This window comes from Delphinapterus leucas, chromosome 11, assembly GCF_059928025.1.
Source record: "Delphinapterus leucas isolate spDelLeu-1000000601 "Yukka" chromosome 11, BTC_Dleu_Yukka2, whole genome shotgun sequence".
Lineage (NCBI taxonomy): Eukaryota > Metazoa > Chordata > Mammalia > Artiodactyla > Monodontidae > Delphinapterus > Delphinapterus leucas.
The window spans coordinates 3,089,404-3,109,885 of NC_143139.1; the positions used below are offsets into that span (position 1 = coordinate 3,089,404).

Below are 20,482 nucleotides of genomic sequence, written 5' to 3' on the forward strand. Positions count from 1 at the left end.
CGTCAGTAGTTGTAGAACTGTTAACGCTGGGCACCTTGGTTTCCTCATTTGCAGGACGAAAATGATATGCCCATACAGGGTTCCTGTAAGAATTAAGTGAAAGGCAGGAGGTCCAGTCCCAGGAACACAGCAGGGCAGAGGCAAGGGTTCACGGGTTCTGGGCTGTGCAGCAGCATCTGGGCCCGCGTGGGCTGGACCTCTGACGCTGCAAGCATTTCTTCCGAAATGTACTTGCAAAGACCACCCCCCAGCCCGGGCTGCGGGGCTGAGCGGCCGAAACAGCCAGTCAGCGAGCAAGATACGGGGCGGTCAGCTGGGGTCAGCCGGGGTCGCGAGTGGCAGCTTCTGGAGCAAAGAGAAGGCGCTGTTTCCCAGGCCGGGGCAGCCCCTAACGGATGCTCTGAGGGCCCCAGAACAGACTCGGCCCAGTGCAGCCGCTGGCAAGGGCCCCGTGGAAACGAGAACACTCTTTACAAACGAGAACACTCCTTACACGGAGGTTACCACGTAATCTACAGGACGTCTACTGCTTCCGACCTTTCCCGCCCCACGCGCCACGAGAGACCGGCCGGCGCAGGGCCAGGAGGCCGCGCGCCGGCCGCCGCCGATTGGCTGCGAGGAGCCGGGCCGCCTTTGATTGGCCGCAAGGAGGCCGGGCAGCCGCCAATTGGCTGCGAGGAGCCCTGGCCGTCGCCGATTGGCTGAGAGGAAGCCCGGCCACCGCCGATTGGCTGCGAGGAGACCCGTTGGACCACTCCGCGGGCCCGGCCCAGCGAAAGCGAGGTCAGCTGACTGGGTTGAGCCCGCGGAGAGGAAGCCGAGGTCTGGCGCTGGGCGGGTGGTGGGTTTGGCCTTGAGCTTTTGTTACGTGGCTGTATTGCTTCCTTCCCCAGCAGAAGGCCGAGGCCAGCCCTCGCCCTTTTCTGAAGCAAAACACCCCCTCCCCACCCCGTGGCTCCGGCCCGAGGGCAGAGGGGCCTCTTCCCGCCGGGCCTCGCGGAGCGGACGCGCTGACCGTGGGCGGGGCCTACGGGGCTATTTCGGTTCCTTCTCGGCCCCGAGTCTTTGGCTTCCTGCTGAGTTTCCCTGCGCTTCCCTTAGGCCGTTAGTGACCCCAGACACCACTTTCCGAGCACTTACTTTACGTCATGCAGGCCCTCTGCGTATTTCTTTGCCTGATTTTTCAGGGCAACAGTGCGGCAATCACTAACCCCCATTTACAAAAGAGAAAACATGCAGTTCAGAGAACTTAATTTGCTGAATGTCACAGTTAAGGAGTGGTTCCGCTGGGATTCACCTCCTCGCTGTCTGTGCACGTTACCCCTGCCTGCCCTCCCTCCGGGTGAGGCCATGCCAGGACCATGCTGAAGAATGGTTGTGGTCAGCCCCATTCTGCTCCGGAGTCACATTTGGGGGGCCAGGCTAGGAAATAACCCAGCTCTAGTGAATTGTTAGAGAAGATTTCCCCTAGAGCCTGTTTCTTTAGCACAGGGATCTAATCAAAGCTTGTGATCTGGAATTCTTTCCTGGCTTCCTGTGAGAAGCACCCAGGCTTGGGGCACATTCCGCCTCCCATCCTCATGCCCCTTCCCGCCTCTTGACCCTGCAGAGAACGAACAAGGCACCGCATTTGTCCAAAGCCTCTCCAATGGGAACTCATCTGCAGATCAAGCATAAACATCATGAACCCAGAGAAGGGGAAAGTAAGGCATGGGGCGCTTCTGGGCAGTCCCCCTCCAGTGGGCAGAGTGCTTGAGAAGGACAAGTCTCCCAGGTCTTCTCCCGCTTGTCCCCACGGAGTAGACACATCTCACACCCCCAGGAAAACCTCTTCTCGGTGAGAGGGGAGGACTGTGTGAGAAAGTGTAAGTGACAGCTTTGAAAATCAGACACATTGTACACGTGGAAGACAGGGTTTTTGTTTTGATGAGACATCAGTAAGGCCATGGCTGGCTTTTATTATTTATTATAAAAATAGTACAGGCCAATCGCCAAGTAATTCCACCTTGTAAACATAACTACATAAGAGAAAAGCCTGAAAACCACCTGGAGGACCCATGCCTTAAGATCCCTCGACAAAGGGGATGCAGACAATTTATGAAGGTCACTTCTTACCCCATCTCCAACCTACAGCCCTCCATTCACCTGGTACTGAAGGTGGGAGATGTCTGCGGTAATAGAGCCACAGAGGGGTGGGGTGGGAATGATTCCCCTTCTACATGTGAGTGAACACAATATGAACAGAACAATGAAAAATTTTAAATACGGTTAAAAGGGGAGGAGGAACAAGTTACCAGGCACCTGAGATGAACTGATGACGGTAGTTGAAGGCCCTGGAGCCAGGGAGGGGAAGGTCTGAGCAGCCCACAGTGCCATGGCTCCAGGTATACTGTATTTTAAAAAACTACACGTTATCAGGTGGAAAGCCCTTACAGTTAACCTTTTTTAAAGCTTCAGTTTCCACATTTGTAAAATACGGACTTCGGATAAGATGGTTCCTAAGCTGCCCCCAATGTGGAAACTCCTGATTCTGCAGCGTCCAGATATTTCATTAAATGACGCTCACCTCCTCCATCTCAACAACGTGTTAATCATCTGAGGAACTGCTCAGCTTCCCTGCTTTATGAGGTCATCCGTGCCGGTTCCAAGTGCACCCGCTGCCACACAGCAAACATTCCATGTGTGAGCTGGGGGCACGTGTTGTTGGGGTGCTAGGTCTGGCAAACTTGAGGCGTGCTGGTTTAACCTGAAACAGCACGAAACACAGTGCAGTCCCCAACAGGCTACTGGGGGCCTGGGCCTGGGGCAGAGCCTTCCGATTCACTTTGAGGTAGCATTGGTTGTCATGCCTCGGGGCTTGGAGGCGGGAAGAGCCTTCGCCTACCAACCATCCTCAAACAGTTATCAGGCCTACCCTTCCTTCCGTCAGGTGGGGGCCATTACACCCCTAACCATCAGCCCCGTCTGCTAAGTCGAGGTTCTACTTAATAGGATCCACAGCTGGGACTAAAATCGTCCTCAGGAGGCGCTTGCCGGAGAATCTATGTATATCCCATGACTACACACAATCATGGCAAATGGTCATGATCTCTCAGCAGCAACCCACACATAGTTTCCAGAAGGCATCAGTAGCTCCTTATAGGTATGCCTCAAACCTTCAAATCCACAGATAAAGCCATAGGTTAGGGTGGGACCCAGGATTCTTTTTTCTTTTCAGTTAATTGTCACACCACGTTCTGAGTGCCATCACTGAGGGAAGGAAGAGAAGGGGTGGGAAAGGGCACAATTTTCAACACCTTCAGCACAGTGGTTAAGAAAACAGGCTCTGGAGCTAGACTGCTTGGGCTTGAATCCTGGGTCTTCAATTTTCTTGCTGTGCTGTCTAACCAAAGGCAAATTACCTAACCTCTCTGTGCCTCAGTTGCTTACAGGACTATTATGAGGGTGAAATGAATTCATTGATGTAAAGCACCAAGAGCAATGCCTGCCCCATATAAGTGCTCTATGAGTGTGACTATTATCATGGCAAGTCTGTGCTAACTGCCTTCCACGTATTATTTAGTTAACATTATCAACAATTCCTTCTGAAAAGGAAAATACAGGAAGTTACTGAGTTCTACACTAGTTATAACAATGTCTGTGACTGGGGGGATATATAAGAAAGGAAATAAACATATTTGGACCAAGGCCTTGTTTCTTCTACTAGTCCTTTCTGTGTAAAGGGTTTCATACTATGCCTGATTATGCTTTTTTGACACAGTAATGTGAATTGGAAATCTTTCCATGTCAGAACTTGTAGCTCCACCTCGTTCTTTTTAACTGCTGTGCAGTATTACATAATATGGATATAAAAAGACGCTTTACCCATTCCCACATATTTCTTGTGTACCTAATGTTTTCTGTGTCCATACAGGATGTGGAAGGGAGCATAGGTGGCAAAGCAGCATACAGCATGTTCCCCAAGAGGCTTGTAATTTTGTGGGGGGATTCAGGACTTAGATTAATCAGAGACAAGTACAAGAGAGTATGTAATAAAGTATCAAATTGAATTTGTGTCCATGCTAGTGATTTAATAGGAATAACAACAGATTGTAACAGTGGAGCTGAGGGCCTGCCTCCTGGAAGCCCTGGCTGGGATAGAGAGGAAATTTACCCATTAATTCTTCCAGCCTCATTGAAAAATTACTCAAGACAGGAAGCACCAGCCTGCACTCACTTAACAACAGTGCGACACAGCAGCACTGGTGTCCCAGCTGGAGGTGAAATGCTGCAGGCCTGGTGTCTCCTGCAGCTGGCTACGGGCGGGCAGCCCCTTCCTGCTAACACGCTGCAGGGGCTCGTCCTGCCCTCCACCTTCTGACGAGGGCTCGTGCTGCTCTCCCTGAATCCCAGGTGGTGCAGACCCCTCCAGGCACAGCAGCTCTGTTCCAGGAGCCAGAATGAGAGCTCCCTTCTTTGAGGTCCTCAGTCCTCCGTTTGGCTCTGCTTCCCTGGGAAGAATTCACTGGGTCGTGAGAGCAGTTGCCACATAGGCCCAGCTGGGGACATTATGTGCGTAGGTACTCAGAAGCATTTGCCGAGGCTGTCTTTCTTTTACCCCAGCCCTGAGCACGAGTCACTACCTAAATCAGTAACACTTGGCTGCCTCAGAGAATTAGGTGGTGTCAAAGCCCACACTTGACATTCCTTCCCTGAGGCCCTACCCAGCGACATTTTCATACCTCAGTGGGGGTAAACCTTTCGGCCTCATCCTTGACCACTTATGCTTCCACACATGCCTCTATATGGACAAAGTCAACAGTCAATGAACAGAAAAATATTTACTAGGTACTTCCTATGGATTTAGCTTCATACAAAGCATGGGGTTAGGGATTTGGGGGGGGTTTATAGGAAAAGAGAGACAGGGTCCTGCCTTAGGGGCTTAATACCTTGATACACAGAGGAACGCAACATAGTAGGTCCCCAAGTGGTCACAGCTGGTGGCGTGGGAGAGCAGAGAAGCAACCTGGAAGGGAGTGGAGGGCCCCTACCAAGATGCTTTTGACAGAAGCATCTATTCTCACCTCCCAAAGCGTCCACGTCAGCATCTCTGGGGAGTGAGTTCAGTAGGACAGGATGACCCAGTATAGCAAACAGATCCAAGTCTGGTCACAGGGTCACAGAAAGTCAGTGTTTCCCCGGTCATTTGAATGACTACCCCACTTTTTCCTCTAATTTTGAAAAAGTGGAAAGGCTTGTGCAATGAATATTCTTAAACCCTTCACCTACATTCATCAATGCTCTCACATTTACTTTATCTCTTTCTATAGCTACACATTTCCCCCTCATTTGGAAGTAAGTTGCAGATACCATCCCTAAATACTTCAGTACAGATCTTCTAAAAAAAAGTATTCTCCTGCATAGCCCCAATATCACGTTACTCAGAAGAAACTGAACGCTGATACACAGTTCACAGTCACTTTTCCCAATTGTCCGCACAATGCCCTCTATAGCTTTTCGCCTTTTTAAAAAAAAATTGAAATAGAATCAAGGATTAGTCATTGCATTTGGGCGCCTTGTTTCTCAAGTCTCTTTTAATCTGTAACAGGACCCTACTCCCGTTTTTTTCCCTTGCATCATCTTGACATTTTTGAGGAGTGCAGGTCAGTCATTTTGGAGAATGACCCACAATTTGGATTTGTCTGTTTTCTCGTGACTGAAAGTAGGTTCTGTTTCTTTTTCTTAAAATTATGGTGGTGAAACATCTGTACCAGGAAATTTACCATTGTAACCATGTTAAGTGTCAATTCAGTGGCAATACGTACATTCATAATATGGTGCAACCATCGCCACTATCCATTTCCATGTTTTCATCATCCCAGAAATTCCACACCCATTAAACACTAACTCCGCGTATCCTGAACCCCCAGCTCCTGGCAGCCATTATTCTAACACCTTCCGTGTCTATGAATGTGCCTATTCTAGGCGCCTCATATAAGCAGAATCATATGATATTTGTCCTTTTGTGATTGACATTTAACAGCATAATGTTTTCAAGGTTCATCCCTGTTGTAGCATGGGTGAGAATTTCCTTCCTTTTTAAGGCTGAATAATATTCCATTGTATGTACCACATTTTGTTTATCCACTCATCTGTGGACAGACAACTTGGGTTGTCTCCAACTTTTGGCTACTGTGTATACTGTTGATATGAACAGTGGGGCACAAGTATCTGTTTGAGTCCCTGCTTTCACGCCTTTGGGGTAAATACCTGGGAGTGACTCTGTTTATCTTTTTTTTTTTTTTTTTTTGGCTGTGTTGGGTCTTCGTTTCTGTGCACGGGCTTTCTCTAGTTGAGGCGAGTGGGGGCCGCTCTTCATTGCGGTGCGCAGGCCTCTCACTGTCGTGGCCTCTCTTGTTGCGGAGCACAAGCTCCAGATGCGCAGGCTCAGTAGTTGTGGCACACAGGCCTAGTTGCTCCGCGGCATGTGGGATCTTCCTAGACCAGGGCTCAAACCCGTGTCCCCTGCATTGGCAGGCAGATTCTCAACCACTGTGCCACCAGAGAAGCCTCTTTATCTTTTTGAGGAACTGCCTGACTGTTTTCCACAGTGGCTGCATCATTTTACATTCTCACCAGCTTCTGATTCTCATGAGGCGTCCAATTTCTCCACATCCTTGCCAACCCTTTTTTTTTTTTTTTGTATTTATTTATTTTTCATCATAGTCATCCTAAAGGTAAGAGGTAGTATCTCATTAAGGTTTTGATTCGCATCTCCTTAATGACTAATAATGTTGATCGTCTTTTTATGTGCTTATTGGCCACTTGTATATCTTCTTTGGAGAAATGTCTATTCAAGTCATTTATCCATTTTTTAATCGGGTTGTTTGTTTTTCTTTAAGTTATAGAAGTTCTTTTCATATTCTGGGTGTTAATCCCTTATCAGATATATAATTTGCGAATATTCTACTCCCTTTCTGTGGGTCATCTTTTCACTCTCTTCATAGTGTCCTTTAATGCACAAAAGGTTTTAATTTTGATGAAGTCGAAATTATCTATTTTTCTTTTGTTTGTGCTTTTGGTGTCTTATCTTAGAAATCATTGCCTCATCCAGTGTCACAAAGATTTTCCTCTATGTTTTCTTCTAAGAGTTCTATAGTTTTAGCTCTTAAGTTTAGGTCCTTGATCCATTCTGAGCTAATTTTTGTATATGGTGTAAGGTAAGGGTCCAATTTCATTCTTTTGCATGTGGGAATATCCAGTTTTTCCAGTTTGCTGAAAAGACTGACCTTTCCCCCATTGAATGGTCTTGGCATCTTTGTCAGAAATCAATTATTTCTGGGTTCTCTACTCCATTGGTCTGTATGCCTGCCCTGTTCCATTTTAAGACATATATGGCTTCTTCCAACCTCCTCCTAATACTTGTATCCACTCCCTCAAAGAGAAGGAGAATGAGGAGGAAAAAGTCTTAACCACAAAGGAATTTAATGTTATGAGGCCCTGGATCTGGATTTGAAAGCCAGGATAAGTGCAACCTTCTTGAGGTGCCCCGTTTTCAGATAAGCATTCAAATTGTTGGCGTTGAGCAAGCTATTTATTCTATCTGAATCCATCCACTTACTAAGGCACAAACATTCTCTACATTTTTTCCCCTGTTACCAAACTTAGAGGACTCAAATATGCTTCAAGCCATGTTGTTTTGAAATCCTACACAATGCGAATGAGACTGATGTCCTATGTGTGTTTAGCTTTTAACTCACAGAAGAAGGAGGTTTGCAATTAAACAACAGTTATTTATTGAGTACACTTTATGTGGGGCACTGTAACATCAAATTCATATTCATGGTGGCTTACAGTGTAGTTGGAGAGGCAAAGTATGTATATACATATGTGTGACTTGATGAGTACTTGGAGATGGGAGAGGTGAAAACTGAAATAGTTGGCAAAACTTCCAAAGGTGGGGTCTTCAGGGGACTGTTAAAGAGGAAGAGTATATTAAGATTCAGGGTTGAAAGTGAAGAATACTGGGTATGGAAACACAAAGGCAGGAATGAGTAAGCTCTCTGGGGACAGTCAGAAGGGCAGCCCGACTAGATTAGCAGATGTGTGTGGGAGAGCACCAGTGGATGGGTGGGGTGCGGCTAAATTATGTAGGATTTTAAATAACCGGGCAAAGGAATGTGTACCTGATTGACTACACAGTAGGTCACCCTTAAAAGTTCTTAAATGATGTGATTAGTTTTCTGAATGGAGGAGTGGGGTCCTGTTTTAGGTAGGTTGGTCCAGGAGGGGATGTGGGATAGATTATTGGAGAAGAGGAATTGATTCATTTCTCATTAGGGCTTCCCTGGAAAGAAAAGTAGTAGCTCTCTGCCCCAAGTCCAACTCCAGACTCAGGTGTACTGACAACCCTTCTTACTGAAATCTGCTGTTAGAAAATGCACTGGATCTAAGATCCTATGAGATCTTACCCACATTCAACCCAGCCCACTAACCTTTTGTGGCATAAAATTTCCACTGCCGGTTCTGTTTTGCTTTGGCACCCTCCCCAGACTGCCTCATCATGGTGCCATGCTTCCAAGCTACAGGCAGGGCTGCAATTTTAGTTTCTTCATTTTTACGAAAGGTCAAGTTTTCTAAAGCTATTAGTGGGTCAGCTGGAATCTGTCTGTGTTGAGAAGGTGCAGGAAAACTGGGGGACACTGCAGCTGACCTTTAGAGCCTTCTCGCCATTTCTCCCCCCTCCTCCCAGCTCCCTGCCCGAGATGCTGAGCCTCATCAGGACCTGGTACCTCCTCTTCACTCAGTGCTTTCCCACCACAGCTGAAAACTGCCTGTGACACACACGAGGGATTCAAGCCGCTCAGTCCCAGACAGGAATGTTGAGCCTTGCCAGGTGACATTCTGGGGGTCACAGGAAAACAGAAGCTAAGCAGGAAGTGTCCTGTGGGCTAGAATCAGAGAGATGCAAGGACACGGGTGAACGGTCTGGAGCGCAGCGCTGGACGACGCCGTGGGAACCATCAGGCTGGCATCCCCTGTGGTCAGAGGCTATAGCTGCATTTTTACCCTCCCCTCCCTGACTGAATACTGCCGGCTCTGGCATCTCCTCAGATGGCTACCATGTTTGGTTTTCAACCAGGACAAACAAAGAGAAGGGGTTTGTTTTGCTGTCTGCTTTTGCTGAATGGAATCTCTGATTCTATTTACCAATCATGCCTCAGACACCCTGGGGCTGGTTAGGACTTTAAAGCCTGAGCACACTGGACTCCTAGCTTTACTGAATCCTTTTCCATATCCTGAGGCTGGTACAAACTTCATCCTTCCCCTTCACCCCCAACGTCCCTTCAATCTGTGGGTGATTCTGCAGCCAATTCCTGGCTAATATTTCACCCACAAATTACTATTTCAGCTGAACTTCCCCAAACCTGAGCATCCTTACCAGATACTCTGGGGCTCCTCACAATGTAGTTACCTTCAAATCTGCGTGCCTTTCTGGTATAATTCTGAAGTGGTGAAAAATCTCTAATTTTAAAGGGCATACAGTAAGCTCAGCCCCCTAAGGGGTGTTGCAGAAATCTGGAGTTCTACCCTATTCATACCTAATTCCAGCCTTCCAGGAGTTTCAGACAAGATGTCTTAGGAAGCTTTGTGCTTTGGCGTTCTATTTTTCACCTCTTCTTCCCTCTAACTGAAGATGGGGTAAGGAGCATGAAAAGGGGCTGTGAACCAGAATGACTAGAAAACAGCACACACAATACGAGGCGTCTTCACCCTCCCTGCTTCTGCTCCCAGGGGTCAGCAGGCAGAGGCAGCTCTCAGGTAAGTAAATTTGCAGATGCCCACGCATGTCCAGAGCATTCCCAGTCATCAGAGACTGCCCAGCGGGGGCGGGGGTCCAGCCTTCCGTCTGGGGTTTCTTTTAGAACTTTTGTCCCGAGAACATCCTGTTCTGTTATATACATACCCACGGCCGTCGCCAAATTGCTAGGTTGAGTACAGCCGTGCTCAAGGGCCTGGCACTGGGTTAGAAAGAGAAACTGAGCTTCAAGGCCCGGTGGGGGTCCTGAGATGGGAGCTATGGCCCAGTCCTCCCCACACGCCCTTTGCACTTGCCTCTCCTCGTCGAGATCCCAGGCTTAACCCCTTCCTCGCTCGACTGCTGAGGCATGTCTAAATGTTTTCAGATGCAGGTCCAGAACATCGGGCGTAAAGCCGAGCCCCGTCCATCACCCACCCTCACGTGGGTGGGTGGCTTGGCTGCTTCCCGCCCGGGAGGGGAAGAGGCTGAGCTGGGGTCTCTCGGAAGGGGGCCCTTGGCCCAGATGCACAGCCCCTGAGTGAGGACGCCCACGAAGGGAAGGGTCGGCGTCCTGCTCTATTTAGAACCGGCTTTCCTGCTAGTCCAGGCCAGAGGGCTATAATTGTGACTGGAGAGCCACTTTCCCTCAAAGCTCTATTTTCAGGCGTTTACCATTTTCTTTAAAGCCTCACAGGCAGGCGGCCCCAGAGCACTCAGTCTCCCGAGGAAGGAGCCTGGGAGGAGTTTGGTCCAATTTCTCTCAGGGGCCCGAGAGGGCCTGTCCATCACTTAGATGGTCAGCGAGCCTCGGTTCGCTGCATGGACGGACCAGGAAGGCGAGCTACCGCCTGCTTTGCAGACCTGTGCTTCCTCCATCCAGCTGGCACAGCGGCCAGTGGAGCTGGACGGCCTGGGTTCAAACCCCACGTTGCTCGTTGTGAGACCTGCTTACTAGCTGTGTGAACTTGGGCAAGTTCCTCACCAGTGGCACCCACCTTACCGGACGGCTGTGTAGGACGGGCACTGACCTATAGCACATAAGCAACACCATAATGACACGTTCTCTTTCTTTGTCTGTAAACTGAGGAAATGCTATTAACTGCTGTGCCAGTCCTTCTGCCTGGTGGACAGCAAGCGTGTCCACTGTCTGTGGGTGACGCCAGGAGGAGATGCGCAGGGAAGGAAGGGCCTGGCTCCCACCCTCTGGGAGGGCCCGAGACACCCAGAGAGACTCCCAGAAAATACACAACAAGGGAGAAACCCGCTCCCCACTCTCCCTCGTGGAAAGGGCCGTGACACAGAGGCCTGTCACAGGCTCCAGCCCGGGGGTCACTTCCCCACCCTGAGTGGGACACCAGCTCAGCCCGGGGTCGGAGGGAGCTGTGGAGGGATCTGCGGGCCTCTGACACGGCCGGCCCTCCTTGCACTGGGCGGCCCCCTGTCTGGTGCAGGGTGTGAAAGAGGAGCTGGAGGACTGACAGAACTTGGCCTTACGGTCAGAAAGAGGGACACAGACGTAGAGAACAAATGTGTGGACACCCAGGGGTGGTGGTGAGATGTACTGGGAGATTGGGATTGACAATATATACCCTACTTTGTATAAAATAGATGACTAATAAGAACCTGCTGTATAAAAAAACAAATAAAATTCAAAAATAAAAAAATGAAGACCAATATTAAATGAGTAAAAAAAAAAAAAAAGAACTTGGCCTTGCCGAGTGACAGAGATTCTGGACAGGGTCTCTCGAGCAGCTAGCTGATGGGCTCCTGTCACTGGGCCCGAAATCCACCCCCGAGACTCTGGCTCCGCCTCTGGGCCTGGCCCCGCACTCAGAGCCCAGGCTTCGGGCTCACTGGTGCCATCCTTGGTGCGTGTGGAGGGCCACAGCCGTGTCCCCTAGGTCTGCCCCTGCCTCTCCTGAAGCCCCAGTCCACTCTGGGCTTTTACAATCAGAGTCCTTGCTTTACTTTGTCCATCCAAATCCTACCTAAATCTGTCACGTCCATGTCAGTCTCACCTCCTCCATGAAGCCCTCCCTGCCTGCCCAGCTCACACCACCAGTCTCACTCTCCTACGTTTCCTAGTTACCTGTTCCATTCATTTGGAAACTAGGAATTTACCTAATGATACGTCCCCCAATATTCGAGCACTCGTTTGACTGCAAGGCACTGGGGGGGAGATGTTGAGGGACACCTCTAGAACGAAAGGTCATCTTCTATCAAGAAGCTTAGATTCGGGCTTCCCTGGTGGCGCAGTGGTTGAGAGTCCGCCTGCCGATGCAGGGGACACGGGTTCGTGCCCCGGTCCGGGAAGATCCCACATGCCACGGAGCGGCTGGGCCCGTGAGCCGTGGCCGCTGAGCCTGTGCGTCTGGAGCCTGTGCTCCGCAACGGGAGAGACCACAACAGCGAGAGGCCCACGTACTGCCAAAAACAAAAAAAGAAGCATAGATTCTAAAGGGATGGCCTGGAAAACTCCTTCCTGCCATATGTTGCTTTTCAGGTCTGATGGTATTATTTAACTCAGTAATAGTAATAATAAACAACTGAGGGGTACTCGCTGTGTGTTGGTCCTGTTCTAAGAACTTTACGTGGACTATTTGACCTGCAATAGTCCTCCTGTAAGGTAAGCGCTATCATTACTACTTTACAGATAAGGAAACTAAGATGCAGGAAAGGTAGGTTAGAGATTGCCCAGCGTCAGCTCGCGAGAGAGCCGGTGTGTGAACCAGGCTGCTTGACTTGGCTGCTATGCGCTTAGCCTCTGTGCCGTATTTGCCCTGGGTTTCGCCTTCTCTGTCCAACGAGAGTGAAACCCCCAGAGGCAGGCACCTCGTCTCATCCCTCCTCACAGCCCTGCAGCCCTTGGTGCGTCGCCGCCTCTGCAGGTGGGGCTGTGTGCAGGTCGTGAGCGCTTAGTGTCCAGGGAGGCCGTGGCCAACAGGCTGAGCAGCACAGAGGAGAAGGGGTCGCCCACGAGTCCTTAGGTCTGGGGCAACAGAGAAAAGAGTCCAGGACGCCAGGGCCCAGACACTGCTCTGTACTGACTTCTAGCTCACACTGCCTCCTTGCTAACCCCGTGCCTGCCCCCAGCCCAGACCAGGCAGGCATCCAGCTAGGCCTTAGGAGGCCTTATGTGACGTAGACCCACGGGGAACAGGCCCAGAAGTCATAGTGACTTCAGGTTAATGCTTACCAGGACCAGGGAGACGCAAACAGCGCCTGGAACCGGGAATGTTCCGTCTTGAGGACAGACTCGTCCCCCCGCAGATGTACCAGCATCTTCGGGATTTCTTACCATATCTGCCAAGTTACAGGGGTTGTACGTCTGAGAACAGAGAGCACTTCAGGCAAGAAAATATCTGTCCTCATTCATGGGACGGATTCCCTGAAGCTTAATGAAAACCTTGCTCACGTGCTAGTTACTCACCTATCATGTTATCTGTTTCTTTCATATTCATTGACGGCCTGCTTAGTATAAGAAGCTATGTAAGCACCAAAGACACACACACAAAACCTGGCTTCCTGCACTCCAGCAGCTTACAGCCTCATACGGGAGACAATTCTAGCTCTAGACAAACATATCTACAACATGAGTTGTGTGACAATGATTATCCTAGCAACCATTAATTAACTGCTTACCCTTTGCATCTGTGCTAATAAATGTTTTAATAGAGTTTATCTCATTTAATCTTTATAACAAATCTGGATATAATTATCCCCACTCCACACATGGTGGTTAAAGCTCTGAGAAGTTAATTTGTAGCAGAGTTAACGATTCAAGCCCAGGTTTGCTGGACCTTGGAGTCTGCTGTTGTCTTGAGAGGTTCAGACTGAGCACCAATGAGAACAGAGGTCAAGGTCACTTTTGGCTTAGTTGACCAGAGCATCTTGGTGGAAGAGGATGCTGTAGAAGTCTCTTCTAGATGACTCTTAATTCTTCTTCTCTCTCTTTTTTTTTTTAACTTTTTCTCCAAGCTAGCCTCCACAGAACTACCAAATTAACCTTTCTAAGATACAGCTATGATCATCATGAACTCCTTTGCTCAGAAACCTTCAGTGATCCCCCTAAAAATCCCAAACTACTCTTACGCCTAACATTCAAGGTCCCCAGGGCCAGGTCCATCCAGGCTCTCCAGCCTCCTTTCTGCTCCCTCCCCCGTGTCCTTGCCAAATAGAACTGTTTGCTCTTCCGTGTGCCGTCACCACCACTGCTTCTGATCACCTTCAGGCCACTCCTTCCACCTAGAATCTCCTCCTCAGCTTGGTCTCTCCAACTCTTACCCACCCTTCAAGGTCCCGCTGAAATGTCACTTGCTATGTGACAGACAATTACTAAGCTAGAGTATATTTATTTATATATTTTAAAAACATGTATTTATTTATGCATCTTATTTTCTCCAGTGGACAGCTAGTTCTTTGAAAGCAGAATCCATACCTCATTTGGTCTTCTTTTTTCCCACATCCTAGTATATCTTTACGTTCTTCCATATCCTAGCATCCTAACCTGATTAGCGCTCCATAAATATTTATTGGATAAGTTAATTTTTAAAATCAAAGAATAAAATAATTCAGTGGGCGGATCTGAATGTGTAGGGCCCTCCCCTGCCAATCTGCCTTCGAGGGGCTCCTACCATTACACGACTTGCAAAGATATCTAGACAAGTATATGTTTAGGGTCCTAGAAAACTGGGACAGAATTGAACCCAGCAGGGTGAGACTGTGGAGAACAATGCATCATTTGCACAGCACATTGTTCAGGAAAAGGATGGGACTAGAGCTTAGGGTGGGGGAGAGGAAAGTCTGTAATAGAAATGAATTTCATTCTTTGCAATATTGCCTAACATCCTGGTATTTGGGGAATGTACCTCCCTTGTCCGGTGTGAACTGTGGCACCCTCGCCAAGCCCGGCAGCCTAGACTCTCCCTGGTGGACCGGTTGGTTTTCCTCTGAGCCCTTCCAGACCTCCTGCCCCCTCACTCATCCCGGGGCACATGACGGATGTGAACTAAGTCTAAGGATGGATGTTCTTGGGCCAGTCGAGCTTGGGCCTGGGTTGATAAATGACCACTGGGCCTTTAGATTCAGAGCGATGTCTTGTGTGGATAGGAAAAGCCGCTCCCTGACTTGAGCTCATCCATTCTGGGTCTCCCAGCACTGAGCATGCTGAGAGGGCTGTCTCGGCAGGAGGATGAGCCCCAGAACAGGCGTCTTTACGCAGGATCTGAAGGTGAAAGGGGAGCTGCACCTGGGGTGGGGGAGGGGCCTGGGAGCTGGGGATCCTTCCCAGAGATGAGACCAGCTTTCCATTTCTGGGACGACAGGGCTGCAGGCCCACAGTCTCGAGGGTAGAAATGTATAAAAACAGCACTGTCGGGGGAGGGGTCCTGCCTTTTGGGTGGTTTCTGTTCCCAGGCCCCTTTCTTGGCTCCATTCACCTTGCACCTGCTGCCCAGAGAGCCCAGCCTCTGTGTGCAGGTGAGGTCTGCACATGCGATACTCCACCTTAGAGCACGCAGCCTGAGTCTCACATGTCTTTCCAAACTTAAGGAGCCTGTAATAGCAGGTTGGGAAATGGGACGCTTCGAGGTCCCATTAAAAGTCTTGTGGGACTTCGGGGCTTAGATCTGTGGAAAACGAGGAGAAGGTAAATGTAAACTTATTGAAAGCAACCCACGTGAGAGCAGGATCTCCTCACCCGGGGTCCATGGGGAATTCATGGGGTGGTGAACCCGCTGAAGCTATGTGTGAAAATTATCCATGTATGGGTAGGTGTGGCTGCATTTTTTCTGGAACAAGGGTCTGTAACCTTTATCAGATTCTTAATAGGTCTGTGACCTCCTGAAAAGTTAAACAAAACAACACAAAGCACTTTTCTAGAGGATAAAGGTGGGAACTGGGTGTCAGGGGAATTTGTAGGACATTCCAACTCCTCCCATTTCCCATGTGCTGCAAACATGTGTGCCGTGGGAAACAATGACAAATGCAGGGAAGTGACAGGTCACCTTTTAAAAAAGACCTTCAAACGGGCAGCATCCTGAGGCTTTCCGGAGTTTTCTTATAAAAGCTGTCCTCCTCCCCTCCAGTAACACCACCCTTCTCACCTGTCCCCATCCCTCCATCTTGCCTTCACCGCCACAGGACCGCCTACTCCACTCTCTGCTCCTTGTGCAAGGGGACCGAGGCCAGGAGGGGAGGGGGCTCGTTTGTCAGGCCGGACTAGGAGCCAGTCCAGGAAAGGCTGAGCACGCCCTTCATCTGATCCCGTAGGAGCCAAACTCCTCAAGCTTGTACCCCTTAAACGCTTCAAAAACTCCTCTGGATTCCTCCAAGTAATTGTCACCGTACTTTTAGTGTCCGTGAATGAAAAGCTACATGCTGATAGAAAGCTACAGGGCATTCAATAATCCTTTTAATATGTGCTTTTAAAATTACAGCAGCATCTCTGCGTGCTTGGAAAACAGCACAGCACCTACTTGCAAGGTGATTTCCTTGGTCTAGAGGCAATGCTTACTGTACATGTAGTATCAAGGACCCCCTACTGTAACTGAGGAGCCTCCCCTATCTCACAAAGTGGGAACCACTGGTCTAATTTCAGCTCTTCACTTCACACTTGAGGAAACTGTGGTCTAGAAAACGAAGCGCTTCATCACAGAACCCAGGTCCCCTAACTATCTCCTGGGCTCTTTGTGGGATGCTCTTAGGGCACCCAGTCTCCCATTAGCCCTGGGACTGCTCCCCCTCCCACATCTGCTTCCCGCACTAAGACGCCTCTGAAGGGCACCCGAGGGAAGGAAGGACTCCTCAGGGCTTGCGGGGTCTGGGAAACGATCAGAGAAGAGAGTCAACCATGTAATGCCAGGCCTTGGCAGCAAACCAGACCACAAAGCCCTGACGACGGCCGCCATGGGCTGAGGGTGAATGGGCTGGGAAAGCCCACCTCCTTCAGTCCTCACAACAGAGTTAAGTATTATCTTTATCATCTTCATTTTACAGAGGAGGAGACGGAAGTTTAAAGAGGTAATGACAAGGTCACACAGTCACTGAAGGCTTCAGAGAGAGGATTCAAAGCCAAGCCTAAATCCAGACCCCGAGCTGGTGACCGCTTTGCAAAGTTACGGCACGTGAGGCTGGCTGGGCTCGGGATTCTCGGTCCCACTTTAGGACTAACTTATTTTGCTACCCTGGCGCTCAGGGAATCATTCTACACCCAGTCGCAGCTTAGCAGTAATGCAGAAGCCCCTCTCTTCCAGGAGCCAGGGGCTGCTATCTCCGCCACACCTTCCAGGGACGATACTCCACCCTTGAGGGCAGAGGCGCTGAGCCTTTCAAAGTCACATACAAAGGAGGCTGGAGAGGGTCAGCTCCTCTGCTCACTCCCACCTCTGCTCAGGCCGCTCTCCTAAGATGCCCCCTCCCCAACTCGCTTACTAAGTAAAGGGAATGGGCCCAGGTAAAGGCTTCCCTTCCCCAGGAAGCCCTTCAGAACCACGTGCTTCCACACTGAGTTTTCATTCCTTCCAAAGCATCTTCTCTTTGGCCTTAAACACACCGTCTGCCTTTTGTCTCTTCTGACTCATGCGTGAGAGTCTTACACCCCAGCAAGCTCCTTGAAAGCAGGCACCAAGTCTTAGACTTATTCTGTCTCCCCAGGCCCAAGCTCCTGGCTCGGGGCTGGACACACCGTGGCCCGTAAATAAGAACTTGCTGAATTAAATCCAATGGTCCTGAGAACAAATGTCCTCCCTCCAGAAGGACATATCATTTGGGCTACTGCTCCCTCCAGACGCTACGGGCCCCCCACTCCCTACCCCCTCCCCATGAGGCTCATGAGCCTGCTGGGGTTTGTTTTGGGCCCCTTTTCAGAAAGAAGCCTGACCTTTCCGAGTACCTTTCGTCTGTGGGGCCCCCATGGCTCTGCCTGAAAGACGTGAGACCTGTGTCTCCGCGGCTCAGGAGTCCGGGGCGGCGGGTCAGAGGCAGAGACGAGGAAGGTGTGGTCAGCTCCACTCCTGTCACTTCTCCAGGGCTCTTGTGAACCAAGTGTGTTTGCCTTTTGCTACCCTGGGAGGCTGAGAGCCTCTTTTTCTCTGCAGACTGAGACAAGACGTCTCGGGGTAAGAGGCAGTTCAGCTTCTGCTCCGACACCCCTGTCTCCCCCAAGCCCAGCTCTCTGGCACCGTGACTGAGTGGACCCCTGGCCGTGGTGCTGTCCCCTGGACCTTCGCTGGGTCAGCCCAGACTGCTAACCGAGGCCTGCGGGAGTCTTAAGCCAGCCACACACCTCTCTGAACCTCAGTTTCTTGATCTGTAAAGTGGAGGGGCTGGGCACCATTGAGCACTAGATTCCTCCCTGCAGTAATGTTCTAGGGCCCTAAAATAACACGGCCTTCTCAACACCTCCCCCACTGCTACCCCCATTCCGACACCGACTGCCCCAGGACTTTTAACCTCACTACAGTCAGGGCAGAGCCTCGGCATCGTCCAGCTAGGAGCTCCCATGCGCTGGGATAGGCCTGTCGACAGAATAGGGTTGCCGCCATCCAGCACCCTAGAAAGCTGGGGGGCGCGGTGGCGGTGGGGACACAGGGGCCTTTACTCAGTTTGATGCTGAATCAGTAAGTCAGATTCTCCCCTAGTTACCTTTGGAAAAGTTACCTTTTGGTAGTCTAAAAGTTACCCTTTACTGCAGTACTATTATTCACTGAATAATTTTAATAACAATAACATCTGAAAATTTGGCCTCTTCTTTACAGTTTATGAAATGATTTTACAGCTACTAACTCAATTTAAAAATCCTCATGACAACCCCATGTAGAAGACAGGGATTATTATTCCCATTTTATAGACCGGATGAATGGTCGGGTTTACCTAAGTTACCCAACCAGAATGACAGCACTGAGAATGAATGTCCCAGTAGAAACCATAGGTTCCTGGAAGCCAGGAGCAAATACACAGCCTTTTAAGGATTCTTACTTTACCACAGGAGAGGTCAGTGGAGCATCTGAAGGAACAATCTCACTAATATATAAATTATATGCAAACAACACGTAAGTGTGGCTCTGGAGGTTTTGAGCCAAGAGCTTGGAGGCCTCTTGCAAAGGGACAGGGCAGCTCTTATTCAATCCCTTCCCACAAGCGGGAGCCAGAGAAAGCCGAGGAGGCTGTGAGGAAGCGGATATGGGGCCATTTCCAGCCTGCTTTGTTCTCTCTCCTGACAGTTCTTGTCGGGGTAGAGAGGGAGTGGGAAGGGCAGTGGGAATCTGGGCCGGTGAAGGGCACAGAAAAGAGAAAAGAGCTGCTACATGTGGCTCCTCTCCGCACCCTGCAGCTCTGCCCAGCGCTGGACAGGAAAAGAGAACCGGACTCGGGCTCTGGGTCCTTCACGAAGCTGCCCTCACCCCAGGAAGGCAGGGAGGGAGGGAGGGAGCTCCAGCTGCGACCCCTCCACGCGCCCCAGTTCTCGGACTCGCATGGGCCGGGCCCCGCTGGGACCGAGCCTCCTGCTAAAATGTGGCAGAGTCTAATTCTTCTCTCCAGAAAGACTTTGAAAATGGTGACCAAGTTAAACTATACAATCACCTAAATTGGGCAAAGGAAAACGAGGTGACCCTTAAGAAGGTGACGTAAGACCTCTATACCCACATCATGTACCGTCTGGAGAGGCAAGTCAGGTGACCTCGGGGCAGCTCTTCTACAACTTTATGTACTGTCCCCCAGGACAGGAAGGAAGTCAACTGCTCTGTGGCAGGAAAGGCCCTGGGTCAGGCAGGAAAAGCCACTCATCTGGGTCATCCCAGGAAGACTTGCTGACCAGAATTCATAGGGTGACTGCAGAGCTACAATTGACAACATTTCTTAGAAAAGAAAACCACTGCGCTCGTACTTACTCAAGGCTAAACACTTTAAAATTATCTCATTTAAACCTCCCAACATCTCTGTAAGAGAGGAATTCTTTGGGACCTCGTTTTACAGGGGGTAAAGGTCAAGGTCGCTAGCCCACGGCAGAGCCAGGTTTACACTCAGAAAGGGTGACCCGGAGCCTGCCCTCTTGCCCAGAGCACGGCGCTGCCTCCACGTGGGGGTCTTTGACCCGCGGCACCCAGAGGAGAAGCCACCGTCAGGGACAGCCAGGCTTGGTAGGGACTGAGGCCTCTGGACAGCAGTGGCTTCAGATCAACTTGTGAAGCAGAAGCCAGTTTCGAGGACCCAGGGCAGTTGCCCAACTTCTGTGGCTCAACAGAGAGCTGGGGTGAGGAAATCAGAACATCCCAGGGTGCAAGCAGGGGACAGAGAACACGCCGACACCATGGGCGGGCAGGGACACCCTGCAAGCCTCCGCCTGCAGTCACCTCCTTGGAGACTCAGGGACCCGGGAGAAAAATCACAGGGGCCAGACTGGTCCTTTCATCCCGAAAAGCTTGAGGGCTTCACAGACACCCCTTCATTACACGCCCAGGAGGGAAGGGGAGGTGAACTGTGCTTTGGCCGGGACACGAGCCTCAGCAGCTGTCATGAAGACAGGTCTGGAGGTAGAGGGATGCTGGGCAGTGGGTTTTGGGGAGCAGGTGTTAGACATGGTTTCTCAGCTCAGCCGGGGCTTTGCCTTCAAGGGAGGAGCCTGTGCGGGGCACACGCTGGTCCCTAGCATCTTTCTTCTGACGCCATCTAGGCATGTGCCAGGCTTCACAACAACAACTT

At 50.2% G+C, this 20,482-nt stretch overlaps 1 protein-coding gene across 6 annotated transcripts in view; it reads right to left on the bottom strand.

Annotated features, from left to right (window-relative positions):
- The window catches only part of B4GALNT3 (beta-1,4-N-acetyl-galactosaminyltransferase 3), a 215,516-nt gene that overhangs the window by 61,530 nt on the left and 133,504 nt on the right, over positions 1–20,482 (bottom strand). The window contains exon 22 of one of the 6 annotated variants that reach the window (XR_016394800.1): positions 1–20,482. This exon is cut by the window's right edge and continues 8,269 nt beyond it. The exons of the other annotated variants lie outside the window; for them this stretch is intronic. The gene's annotated coding sequence lies outside the window, so the exon portion shown is untranslated. 6 annotated transcript variants of the gene reach the window in all.